Here is a 14214-nt window from a genome sequence, read left to right as displayed (position 1 = left end):
ATGATGAGCGGTGACTGCAGCGAGACCTTATGATGAGCGGTGGCTGCACCGAGACCTTATGATGAGCGGTGGCTGCACAGAGACCTTATGATGAGCGGTGACTGCACCGAGACCTTATGATGAGCGGTGGCTGCACCGAGACCTTATGATGAGCGGTGGCTGCACAGAGACCTTATGATGAGCGGTGGCTGCACCGAGCCCTTATGATGAGCGGGGGCTGCACCGAGCCCTTATGATGAGCGGTGGCTGCACCGAGCCCTTATGATGAGCGGTGGATGCACCGAGACCTTATGATGAGCGGTGGCTGCAAAGAGACCTTATGATGAGCGGTGGCTGCAAAGAGACCTTATGATGAGCGGTGGCTGCACAGAGACCTTATGATGAGCGGTGGCTGCAGAGACCTTATGATGAGCGGTGGCTGTACAGAGACCTTATGATGAGCGGTGGCTGTACAGAGACCTTATGATGAGCGGTGGCTGCAGCGAGAGCTTATGATGAGCGGTGGCTGCAGCGAGACCTTATGATGAGCGGGGGCTGTACTGATTCTGGGCTGCACTTGGGGGGCCGTGTAAGAGATTTACAGTAATATCTGTTGGATCATCAGTGCTGGCGCAGATGAGCAGAGCAGGTCCTCATACTTGGTTGTGTCATGTCTTCCCCACAATCAGACCATAGTTGAGACACATCTGTGGACTTGCTCCAGGTGACATCTTCGCGCCCAGGTGTCGTCAGAAGTGACGATCACAGGTGGCCGGTGATGATAAACACGTCTGTCCAGCTCCGGGCGTCTTTTATTCAGCGCTGGGCCATTTCTAAACACTCCCCTCCCCCATCTTTACCAGTATAACCCAACCGTGGCCACTGGTTTTCAGAGATTTGCCTTCTGGTCTACATCAAAGCTAGCACCTGGCGCTCCCTGCTGTGCACAGGTGCTACCTGGGGAATTACAATGATGTACGTCCAGCCGCCGTCACCTTTTTACTTCTACCCCTGCCCAGCACTCGGGAGCACTCTCTCTACACTGGTCCTCTGGGCTCAGTTGCTCCTGGTATCCTGGTCCCGGACTCATCTGCTGCCGTCCTGTTCGGTCCGCTGAGCTGTTTTCCAGGTGGTGCCTATGAGTCACAGTCCTGATAAGGACCTTCCCCATCAGCCAGTGCCCGAGACCCTGATGGCTCCTGTGCGGCATGTAAGGGTCGTTCTGCTGCTTTTTGACCACATCCCGCTGTGCTGCCCACCCCGACCTCAGCCGTCCGCTCTGTTCTCCGTGAAGAGGGAAAATCGGCAGGGGTGAGGGAGCCCCGAAATGTGTGACGCCAGGAGCCCCGAGCGCCTGTGCTTGGTTTGAACAGTCTGTGCTAAAGTTTTAAGCCATGGGTGCATTTAAAATAACAAAATGTGTCACTCACAATCCTGAGCCCGCGCAAATTCATTGCAAGTCACTCCGGAGGGGCGTACCGCTGCAGCCAATCAGGTGACTAGAACGTGTAGATATGCGCTAGAAAGTCTGACGTTTTTTATTCTAAGTGCATCTTCGCCTTAATTTTTCTTTAAAGCCACGTTCACATTAGCCTCAGATCGGCTGACCGCCAATATCAGCAGGATCCGCTGACAGTCCAATGTGTGTGGGGGTCCTGACTCTCCCGGTAATGATGTAGAAGCGGACGTTCCCACGGCCGGGCTGAGCGCTCGTATACAGGGAGGCCGGGGTGACGATTGTTCACCAGCCAGCGATTGGGTGGTCTTATACCCGTGTGATATAAGTCACCATATTGGGGAGACGGCCAGTCTAGCAGACAGGACGGCTGCACAATTGGTGAGCCAGGAAGTACTACAAGGCCCAGCATGCGGCGGTTTCAGGGACTTGTGGATCCAGGGCTGTGCGGCCCCCATAGATGAGCGGTCGCCCGTTCCTCCTCGGATTCCCCTGCACCGCGCTTATGTAACATAACCAGTAACGTCCCGCAGGATCATCCGCACATGGCGGCAGCCAGGGATCTGGCGAGATTCCCGGTTTCCACAATGACGGCTCCTGTACACACGATGCTCCCGACATCATCGAGGATTTTACAGGATCGGAAAATCCTAAAACAAGACAAGCGAGTCACCAAATCCAGAAAAAGGGGGAAAGTTTAAAATTCTGCAGCACGAGGAAAAGCTCTCCAAGAAACGTGAGTCAGGAGGGAGAGGGGGGGGATGTGATAGCAGAAGGGGGAGGGCAGAGGGGGGAGGGATGTGACGGCAGGCAGGGGGGAGGGCAGAGGGGGGAGGGATGTGACGGCAGGCAGGGGTGTTGTGACAATTGTATCCAGTCTACAATGTGAAGTAAGCAAAAGCTCAGATTGTACAGACAGGATACAATGTAACAAACGATCAGCAGTGAACAGGACACATTTTACAGCAGCTAGAGATCCTGAACACAAGCTAATGTAAAAAGTCCATGAGACCTGACAGTCCGAGTAGATGAGGCGAGACACAGGAATGCCGTGGGGACCGGCGGCCGATCTGCACTGGACCCCACTAGGAGCGAGAACCTGGACGTCTGCATTCAGCCTCACAGAACTCAGTATGATCCCATAACCTGTGGCCCAGCAGCACCGATGGGGAGAGAGAGGTGATGGTATCCGGACGAAGGTCCGGCTCTACCTGCCGACACGCACGGATCACCGCCGTCCTTCCTCAGGATCTGTGTTCGTGTGGATGCGGATATCACTGCTGCATTTATCGGTTTATGAGATTTATCCACAACCTGTCTCCTCCATACATCGGTGACCTAGTCTCCCAGTACATACCTGCACGCAGCCTCCGATCCTCACAAGATCTCCTGCTCTACTCCCCTCTTATCTCCTCCTCCCACAATCACATACAAGATTTCTCCTGTGTATCCCCCCTACTCTGGAACTCTCTACCCCAACATGTCTGAATCTCGCCGTCCGTGGAAACCTTCAAAAGGAACCTGAAGACCGACCTCTTCCGACAAGCCTACAACCTGCAGTAACCCTCTCTCCACCACATTACTGCATGACCTCCTCTACCCTCACCTACTGTATCCTCACCCATCCCCTGTAGATTGTGAGCCCTCGCTCCACCATACCGCTGCACGAACAGCTGTACCCTCACCTACTGTATCCTCACCCATCCCTTGTAGATTGTGAGCCCTCGCGGGCAGGGTCCTCGCTCCACCATACCTCTGCACGACCAGCTCTACCCTCACCTACTGTATCCTCACCCATCCCCTGTAGATTGTGAGCCCTCGCGGGCAGGGTCCTCGCTCCACCATACCACTGCACGACCAGGTCTACCCTCACCTACTGTATCCTCACCCATCCCTTGTAGATTGTGAGCCCTCGCGGGCAGGGTCCTCGCTCCACCATACCTCTGCACGACCAGCTCTACCCTCACCTACTGTATCCTCACCCATCCCCTGTAGATTGTGAGCCCTCGCGGGCAGGGTCCTCGCTCCACCATACCACTGCACGACCAGGTCTACCCTCACCTACTGTATCCTCACCCATCCCTTGTAGATTGTGAGCCCTCACGGGCAGGGTCCTCACTCCGCCATACCGCTGCACGACCAGCTCTACCCTCACCTACTGTATCCTCACCCATCCCTTGTAGATTGTGAGCCCTCGCGGGCAGGGTCCTCGCTCCACCATACCGCTGCACGACCAGCTCTACCCTCACCTAATGTATCCTCACCCATCCCCTGTAGATTGTGAGCCCTCGCGGGCAGGGTCCTCGCTCCACCATACCGCGGCACGACCAGCTCTATCCTCACCTACTGTATCCTCACCCATCCTTTGTAAACTGTGAGCCCTCGCGGGCAGGGTCCTCGCCCCACCATACCGCTGCACGACCAGCTCTACCCTCACCTACTGTATCCTCACCCATCCCTTGTAGATTGTGAGCCCTCGCGGGCAGGGTCCTCACTCCACCATACCGCTGCACGACCAGCTCTACCCTCAGCTACTGTATCCTCACCCATCCCTTGTAGACTGAGTCCTCGCAGGCAGGGTCCTCGCTCCACCATACAGCTGCACGACCAGCTCTACCCTCACCTACTGTATCCTCACCCATCCCTTGTAGATTGTGAGCCCTCGCGGGCAGGGTCCTCGCTCCACCATACCGCTGCACGACCAGCTCTAGCCTCACCTACTGTATCCTCACCCATCCCTTGTAGATTGTGAGCCCTCGCGGGCAGGGTCCTCGCTCCACCATACCGCTGCACGACCAGCTTTACCCTCACCTACTGTATCCTCACCCATCCCTTGTAGATTGTGAGCCCTCGCGGGCAGGGTCCTCGCTCCACCATACCGCTGCACGACCAGCTCTACCCTCACCTACTGTATCCTCACCCATCCCTTGTAGATTGTGAGCCCTCGCGGGCAGGGTCCTCGCTCCACCATACCGCTGCAAGACCAGCTCTACCCTCAGCTACTGTATCCTCACCCATCCCCTGTAGATTGTGAGCCCTCGCGGGCAGGGTCCTCGCTCCACCATACAGCTGTACGACCAGCTCTACCCTCACCTACTGTATCCTCACCCATCCGCTGTAGACTGTGAGCCCTCGCGGGCAGGGTCCTCGCTCCACCATACCGCTGCACGACCAGCTCTAGCCTCACCTACTGTATCCTCACCCATCCCTTGTAGATTGTGAGCCCTCGCGGGCAGGGTCCTCGCTCCACCATACCGCTGCACGACCAGCTCTACCCTCACCTACTGTATCCTCACCCATCCCTTGTAGATTGTGAGCCCTCGCGGGCAGGGTCCTCGCTCCACCATACCGCTGCACGACCAGCTCTACCCTCACCTACTGTATCCTCACCCATCCCTTGTAGACTGAGCCCTCGCGGGCAGGGTCCTCGCTCCACCATACCGCTGCACGACCAGCTCTACCCTCACCCGTCTCCTGTAGATTGTGAGCCCTCGCGGGCAGGGTCCTCGCTCCACCATACCGCTGCACGACCAGCTCTACCCTCACCCGTCTCCTGTAGATTGTGAGCCCTCGCGGGCAGGGTCCTCGCTCCACCATACCACTGCACGACCAGCTGTACCCTCACCTACTGTATCTTCACCCATCCCCTGTAGACTGTGAGCCCTCGAGGACAGGGTCCTCGCCCCACCATACCGCTGCACGACCAGCTCAACCCTCACCTACTGTATCCTCACCCATCCCCTGTAGACTGTGAGCCCTCGAGGGCAGGGTCCTCACCCCACCATACCGCTGCACGAACAGCTCTACCCTCACCTACTGTATCCTCATACATCCCTTGTAGACTGTGAGCCCTCGCGGGCAGGGTCCTCACTCCACCATACCGCTCCACGACCAGCTCTACCGTCACCTACTGTATCCTCACCCATCCCTTGTAGACTGAGAGCCCTCGCGGGCAGGGTCCTCGCTCCATCATCCCGCTGCACGACCAGCTCTACCCTCACCTACTGTATCCTCACCCATCCCCTGTAGACTGTGAGCCCTCACAGGCAGGGTCCTCGCTCCATCATCCCGCTGCACGACCAGCTCTACCCTCACCTACTGTATCCTCACCCATCCCCTGTAGACTGTGAGCCCTCGCGGGCAGGGTCCTCGCTCCACCATACCGCTGTGCGACCAGCTCTCCCCTCACCTACTGTATCCTCATCCATCCCTTGTAGACTGTGAGCCCTCGCGGGCAGGGTCCTCGCTCCACCATACCGCTCCACGACCAGCTCTACCGTCACCTACTGTATCCTCACCCATCCCTTGTAGACTGTGAGCCCTCACGGGCAGGGTCCTCGCTCCACCATACCGCTGCACGACCAGCTCTCCCCTCACCTCCTGTATCCTCACCCATCCCCTGTAGACTGTGAGCCCTCGCGGGCAGGGTCCTCGCTCCACCATACCGCTGCGCGACCAGCTCTCCCCTCACCTCCTGTATCCTCATCCATCCCTTGTAGACTGTGAGCCCTCGCGGGCAGGGTCCTCGCTCCACCATACCGCTGCACGACCAGCTCTACCGTCACCTACTGTATCCTCACCCATCCCTTGTAGACTGAGCCCTCACGGGCAGGGTCCTCGCTCCATCATCCCGCTGCACGACCAGCTCTACCCTCACCTACTGTATCCTCACCCATCCCATGTAGATTGTGAGCCCTCGCGGGCAGGGTCCTCGCTCCACCATACCGCTGCACGACCAACTCTACCCTCACCTACTGTATCCTCACCCATCCCTTGTACATTGTGAGCCCTCGCGGGCAGGGTCCTCGCTCCACCATACCGCTGCACGACCAGCTCTACCCTCACCTACTGTATTCTCACCCATCCCCTGTAGATTGTGAGCCCTCGCGGGCAGGGTCCTCGCTCCACCATACCGCTGCACGACCAGCTCTACCCTCACCTACTGTATCCTCACCCATCCCATGTAGATTGTGAGCCCTCGCGGGCAGGGTCCTCGCTCCACCATACCGCAGCACGACCAGCTCTACCCTCACCTACTGTATCCTCACCCATCCCTTGTAGACTGTGAGCCCTCGCGGGCAGGGTCCTCGCCCCACCATACCACTGCACGACCAGCTCTACCCTCACCTACTGTATCCTCACCCATCCCATGTAGATTGTGAGCCCTCGCGGGCAGGGTCCTCGCTCCACCATACCGCTGCACGACCAACTCTACCCTCACCTACTGTATCCTCACCCATCCCTTGTACATTGTGAGCCCTCGCGGGCAGGGTCCTCGCTCCACCATACCGCTGCACGACCAGCTCTACCCTCACCTACTGTATCCTCACCCATCCCTTGTAGACTGTGAGCCCTCGCGGGCAGGGTCCTCGCCCCACCATACCACTGCACGACCAGCTCTACCCTCACCTACTGTATCCTCACCCATCCCCTGTAGACTGTGAGCCCTCGCGGGCAGGGTCCTCGCTCCACCATACCACTGCACGACTAGCTCTACCCTCACCTACTGTATCCTCACCCATCCCCTGTAGACTGTGAGCCCTCGCGGGCAGGGTCCTCGCTCCACCATACCGCTGCACGACCAGCTCTACCCTCACCTACTGTATCCTCACCCATCCCCTGTAGACTGTGAGCCCTCGCGGGCAGGGTCCTCGCTCCTCCTGGACCAGTCGCTGACTTGTATTGTTCAAAATTATTGTAATTGCTTGTGCTATGTATATCCCTTTCACATGTAAAGCGCCATGGAATAAATGGCGCTATAATAATAATACATTTATATTGGGGGTTCTCGCTCCCCTAATGGCCGGAGAGGACCCAGCTGGCGGCTGTGATGGTCACGAGCAGAGGGCCAGTGCTTCCCCCGATGTCTGCGCCCGGACCGCCGGCCCGGAGGACGATCGCCACCTTCCTGCCAATACTGGGAGTAATTCCCTTCATTCTGCCTCCAGATGTTTTCTAGAGCAAGTTCTCTGCTTGTTGCCCCAGGACCCCTCGACGTCTCCGGCCCCCCAGGTCCTGGACTTCTGACCAGTAGACTATGGACTAAAAAAAGAGAATTTACAATAAAAATTGCAGCATTCCCAGCGCAGCCCAGACCCGACCCGACTGCAGCCGCCCACAGACCCTCACTGTGTGACCCCAGACGACTGGGGTGGGGGGCAGGAGGGACTGCAGGTGTATCCTGTGCAGTCCTGAGCAGCCGCCATTGTCCTGTTATCTGTGACTGTCTAATCCGTCCCATCCCCCGCTCTGTCCTGTCTGGTATCAATCACTCTTATCAGTCTGCAGAAGGCACCGCCACATACAATTACAGTGCACAGGGGATATGGTGTATCTAAGCCCTGCCCGGTGCGAGGACGGCAGGTGAAAATCTCATTGCCTTATCTCCCACTGTGGGGTTAGATACAATGCTCGGCAGACGGCATCTCTCACTGTGGGGTTAGATACACGGCTCGGCAGACGGCATCTCCCACTGTGGGGTTAGATACAGGGCTCGGCAGACGGCATCTCCCACTGTGGGGTTAGATACACGGCTCGGCAGACGGCATCTCCCACTGTGGGGTTAGATACACGGCTCGGCAGACGGCATCTCCCACTGTGGGGTTAGATACACGGCTCGGCAGACAGTATCATACATGGTGGGATTGGATACACGGCTCAGGAGTGCAGGGTCCCTATTACATGACTTGACTGTTCACAGCAGTGTCGTTCCTTTGTCTCGGTGTCTGCTGTCGGGGGGGGGGGGGGGGGGGGATGAGCGGCAGGAACCTACACAGCCGGTTTTTCTGGTTTGGAGTCTTCGGTTCTGTGGACGTGGCAGCGAAAAGTCCCCGATAAGAGCTCGGCAGACGGCATCTCCCACTGTGGGGTTAGATACAATGCTCGGCAGACGGCATCTCTCACTGTGGGGTTAGATACAGGGCTCGGCAGACGGCATCTCCCACTGTGGGGTTAGATACACGGCTCGGCAGACGGCATCTCTCACTGTGGGGTTAGATACACGGCTCGGCAGACGGCATCTCCCACTGTGGGGTTAGATACACGGCTCGGCAGACGGCATCTCTCACTGTGGGGTTAGATACACGGCTCGGCAGACGGCATCTCCCACTGTGGGGTTAGATACACGGCTCGTCAGACGGCATCTCCCACTGTGGGGTTAGATACACGGCTCGGCAGACGGCATCTCTCACTGTGGGGTTAGATACACGGCTCGTCAGACGGCATCTCCCACTGTGGGGTTAGATACACGGCTCGGCAGACGGCATCTCCCACTGTGGGGTTAGATACACGGCTCGGCAGACGGCATCTCTCACTGTGGGGTTAGATACACGGCTCGTCAGACGGCATCTCCCACTGTGGGGTTAGATACAGGTCTCGGCAGACGGCATCTCCCACTGTGGGGTTAGATACACGGCTCGGCAGACAGTATCATACATGGTGGGATTGGATACACGGCTCAGGAGTGCAGGGTCTCTATTACATGACTTGACTGTTCACAGCAGTGTCGTTCCTTTGTCTCGGTGTCTGCTGTCGGGGGGGGGGGGGGGGGTGGATGAGCGGCAGGAACCTACACAGCCGGTTTTTCTGGTTTGGAGTCTTCGGTTCTGTGGACGTGGCAGCGAAAAGTCCCCGATAAGAGCAAAAATAAAAGCCGGAGGGGAAAGAAAATCTAAATCTGATGTAATCTCCACATAATAACGGTGAAAAGTGATGAGCGGCGGGAGCGTGACCCCTGCGCCAATCGTGTGTGCGGCTCCTGTCCGCACCGCGGGGCCGTCTGCACCGCTCCTGGGAAAGTCGCAGGGACGACACGACCGCCGCACACGTCCAACAAGAGGGAGGGAAGCAAAGTGATTTAAAGAAAGCTTCATTTCTGAATAAATTTGGCAACTTTTTAATTCTAGAAGTCTCTGCGCGTACCGACGCCGATCTCACTGCGCCGCCAGTCTCACCGCGCCGCCAACATCATGGCCACGTTTCTACTGCCCCAGTCACACGGTAACAAATAATACAATGGAGGCCACGCTCAGGAAATGTGAGGACGAGCCGGACGGGGCGGTGTCCTTTCCCCATCACATTCTCATGTCCTCATCACCGCAGACCAAGGAATTACCAAAAAAAACAGGCGCAAAGTGTGAACCATCCACAGGCGGCCACAGATGTACAGACCCGGGCATCCGACACCGAGCGTGACGAAGTGTAACCAGTGATCCATGTATCCAGCACCCAGCGATGGCAGCACTGCATTCTGCACCCGCAGTGCAGGAAGCACCAGTGCCATCCGCAGAGCCGCAGCGTGCCAACCGCCGAGAAGCCGCGTGCCAACCGCCGAGAAGCCGCGTGCCAACCAGGGCTGTGGAGCCAGAAAGACAAAACCTCCGACTCCTCAATTTCCATGACACCGACTCCATATTCCCCACAAACTGCATTGAACTCCTGCACCCAATGTATTATAGATTGTAGGAGATGGAGTCGCTCCATTTTATACCGACTCCACAGCCCTGATGCCAACCGCCGAGCCGCTATGCTGCCCATAGAGTGAGAAAGCGTTGGGCGCTATGCCAGCAATGCTCACATGCAGCGGTAGTAAGCCAGGGCGTATGTGGCCGCGCTGCTTCCTTCCCTATAAAAAGTTGCGAGAATTCTGGAACAATAAAATTGGCAAAAAAGTTGCAACATTTTGCAAATGTTTCAAACAGTTTTACATCAGAAAGCTGGAAAAACTGTGTGATGAATCCGGGGGCCGGTGTATTAGAAACGCCCTCATCCCTTCATGTCAAAGGTTATTTATATAGAAAACCTCATTTTTCCCTTGAATTTACATTTTTCAGATCCATCTGGAGAGAAGATACGGTCCCTCTAAAGCCAAACTACACATAGGAGCAAAGAGGAGGATGACTGTACGGCAGGTGCAGAGGAAGGGGCCCCAGTGCAGGAAGGCATAGGGGCAAGGGATAGGAGCAAGGGATAGGGGCAAGGGATAGGGGCAAGGGATAGGGGCAGTATACAGCGAGCGCAGCCTGCACTTTGCACCGGAAACGAGAGCAGGATATAAATAGGATTTTCCTGCTCAGACGGTGACTCGGCTCCGCGGCTCGTGACTCAGGGATGACACAAGTCTTACTACAGGGTGAAGAATCGTGAATGAATGGAAAGCAGGAAACAAAGTGTTACCTCACCGCTGCTACGATCGTGCGACACCTGGCAGGAACGGCTGCAGCCGATCAGCTCCACAGATTAATCTAGAAAAAAATAAAACTGATTAAACCTTAAACCTAAAACTGTTCCCCATCTCTGGCTACTGGAGCGTCCGCGGGTCACAAGACGATGTGTCCGTCCATTCCACCCCCCCACGATCAGTCACAGGCGGCCGCCACCTTCAACCTTTTGGCTGCGTGCCCACTATGCGTTTTTCAAGCGTTTTTGCCGCGGAATTTCCGCAGCGAAAACACTTAAAAAACTCTTGGTAATAAGCCCCCCATGTTCCCCAATGATAATCCGCTGTGCTGTGGAAATTTCCGCTGCGGATTATCATTGTGGAACAATACGCAGCTTGTCCATTAATTTTGCGGACACGCAGCGCAATCGCCGCCATTGACTTGCATTGGACCGCGTGACATCCGCATCACTGCATCTGTACATGCGGATATCACACGGTTCAATGTGCGGATGGTACCCGGGTCTGGAGGAGAGAAGACTGTCATCCGACCTGGGTGCCAGAGGGGGGGGGGGGGGGCAGCGTCACCGATCGCAGGGGAGGGGGGGGCGTCACCGATCGCAGGGGAGGGGGGGGGGGCGTCACCGATCGCAGGGGAGGGGGGGGGGCGTCACCGATCGCAGGGGAGGGGGGGGGGCGTCACCGATCGCAGGAGAGGGGGGGGAGCGTCACCGATCGCAGGAGAGGGGGGGGAGCGTCACCGATCGCAGGAGAGGGGGGGGAGCGTCACCGATCGCAGGAGAGGGGGGGGAGCGTCACCGATCGCAGGAGAGGGGGGGGAGCGTCACCGATCGCAGGAGAGGGGGGGGAGCGTCACCGATCGCAGGAGAGGGGGGGGAGCGTCACCGATCGCAGGAGAGGGGGGGGAGCGTCACCGATCGCAGGAGAGGGGGGGGGGAGCGTCACCGATCGCAGGAGAGGGGGGGAGAGCGTCACCGATCGCAGGACAGGGGGGGGGAGCGTCACCGATCGCAGGACAGGGGGGGGGAGCGTCACCGATCGCAGGACAGGGGGGGGAGCGTCACCGATCGCAGGACAGGGGGGGGAGCGTCACCGATCGCAGGACAGGGGGGGGAGCGTCACCGATCGCAGGACAGGGGGGGGAGCGTCACCGATCGCAGGACAGGGGGGGGAGCGTCACCGATCGCAGGACAGGGGGGGGGAGCGTCACCGATCGCAGGACAGGGGGGGGGAGCGTCACCGATCGCAGGACAGGGGGGGGGAGCGTCACCGATCGCAGGACAGGGGGGGGGGAGCGTCACCGATCGCAGGACAGGGGGGGGAGCGTCACCGATCGCAGGACAGGGGGGGGAGCGTCACCGATCGCAGGACAGGGGGGGGAGCGTCACCGATCGCAGGACAGGGGGGGGAGCGTCACCGATCGCAGGACAGGGGGGGGAGCGTCACCGATCGCAGGACAGGGGGGGGAGCGTCACCGATCGCAGGATAGGGGGGGGGAGCGTCACCGATCGCAGGACAGGGGGGGGAGCGTCACCGATCGCAGGACAGGGGGGGGAGCGTCACCGATCGCAGGACAGGGGGGGAGCGTCACCGATCGCAGGACAGGGGGGGAGCGTCACCGATCGCAGGACAGGGGGGGAGCGTCACCGATCGCAGGACAGGGGGGGAGCGTCACCGATCGCAGGACAGGGGGGGAGCGTCACCGATCGCAGGACAGGGGGGGAGCGTCACCGATCGCAGGACAGGGGGGGAGCGTCACCGATCGCAGGACAGGGGGGGAGCGTCACCGATCGCAGGACAGGGGGGGAGCGTCACCGATCGCAGGACAGGGGGGGAGCGTCACCGATCGCAGGACAGGGGGGGAGCGTCACCGATCGCAGGACAGGGGGGGAGCGTCACCGATCGCAGGACAGGGGGGGAGCGTCACCGATCGCAGGACAGGGGGGGAGCGTCACCGATCGCAGGACAGGGGGGGAGCGTCACCGATCGCAGGACAGGGGGGGAGCGTCACCGATCGCAGGACAGGGGGGGGGAGCGTCACCGATCGCAGGACAGGGGGGGGGGAGCGTCACCGATCGCAGGACAGGGGGGGGGGAGCGTCACCGATCGCAGGACAGGGGGGGGGAGCGTCACCGATCGCAGGACAGGGGGGGGGAGCGTCACCAATCGCAGGGGGGAGCGTCACCAATCGCAGGGGGGAGCGTCACCAATCGCAGGGGGGAGCGTCACCAATCGCAGGGGGGAGCGTCACCAATCGCAGGGGGGAGCGTCACCAATCGCAGGGGGGAGCGTCACCAATCGCAGGGGGGAGCGTCACCAATCGCAGGGGGGAGCGTCACCAATCGCAGGGGGGAGCGTCACCAATCGCAGGGGGGAGCGTCACCAATCGCAGGGGGGAGCGTCACCAATCGCAGGGGGGAGCGTCACCAATCGCAGGGGGGAGCGTCACCAATCGCAGGGGGGAGCGTCACCAATCGCAGGGGGGAGCGTCACCAATCGCAGGGGGGGAGCGTCACCAATCGCAGGGGGGAGCGTCACCAATCGCAGGGGGGAGCGTCACCAATCGCAGGGGGGAGCGTCACCAATCGCAGGGGGGGCGTCACCAATCGCAGGGGGGGCGTCACCAATCGCAGGGGGGGGGCGTCACCAATCGCAGGGGGGGGCGTCACCAATCGCAGTGGGGGCGTCACCAATCGCAGGGGGGGTGTCACCAATCGCAGGGGGGGCGTCACCAATCGCAGGGGGGGCGTCACCAATCGCAGGGGGGGCGTCACCAATCGCAGGGGGGGGCATCACCAATCGCAGGGGGGGGCGTCACCAATCGCAGGGGGGCGTCACCAATCGCAGGGGGGGCGTCACCAATCGCAGGGGGGGGGCGTCACCAATCACGGGGGGGGGTAAAGCGGGGAGCATCACCGATCACGGGGGGGGGGGGGTAAAGCGGGGAGCGTCACCGATCACGGGGGGGGGGTAAAGCGGGGAGCGTCACCGATCACGGGGGGAGTGCTGAACTGAGTAACCCCCGCACTGCGCCGATACCTGTGGAGACGACCACCCCCATCATCCGCTGCTGGAGTCCGTTCACATGCACCGTTTACAGCAGCAACATAATGACTTGACAGAACGGATCGTGTGCACATACCCGAGACTTGTACAGTCTCGTACACACGCTGCGTCTTATTCCTCGCGTTTTATGACGCGATTATATGAGAAATACCTCGCCAAAAACACGTGATCGCGAGAAGCTGGCGAGCTCCGGAATGTTGGCACCGTCACGCCCTCGGGTCACGCTCTGGACAGCGCGCTGGGGGAGGGGCGGAGTATGTTTATCATCAATGTCACGTGACCCGCGCCCCGCCCCCTCACACTGACTTGGCGCCAAATCTCTTGGTCCGCGCACGAGGCTCTCAGGCGGCCGCTGCAGGAGACATTTTGAAAGCGGTTCTGCGTAGCGATTGGTCAGCCGGGGCTCCGCCTTCCGTCGTCAGAGGGCCACGCTCGCGCATTGGGCGTTCCTGGCCACGCCTCCTAACGTCAGACTGCTGCGCGCTCTCATTGGTCCGCCCCGTCCTCCACCCCCTGTGACTAACGGTCGCGCCAG

The 14214-nt window shown here is 59.5% G+C and overlaps 1 long non-coding RNA gene across 1 annotated transcript; it reads right to left on the bottom strand.

The window, feature by feature from the left end:
- Nucleotides 1-1328: 1328 nt before the first annotated feature.
- LOC141174207 (uncharacterized) lies at nucleotides 1329-14005 on the bottom strand. The gene is made up of 3 exons (XR_012252816.1): nucleotides 13831-14005; nucleotides 10610-10677; nucleotides 1329-2085 (listed from the first exon to the last, which is right to left on the bottom strand). It is a non-coding gene; the product is annotated as an uncharacterized lncRNA (long non-coding RNA).
- Between the last annotated feature and the right edge of the window lie 209 nt (nucleotides 14006-14214).

Source organism: Phyllobates terribilis, unplaced genomic scaffold (assembly GCF_046119375.1).
Source record: "Phyllobates terribilis strain yellow unplaced genomic scaffold, ASM4611937v1 Scaffold_13__5_contigs__length_258822181, whole genome shotgun sequence".
NCBI lineage: Eukaryota > Metazoa > Chordata > Amphibia > Anura > Dendrobatidae > Phyllobates > Phyllobates terribilis.
The sequence above is the reverse complement of the archived record's forward strand: the minus strand, read 5'-3'. Positions and strand labels throughout refer to the sequence as shown.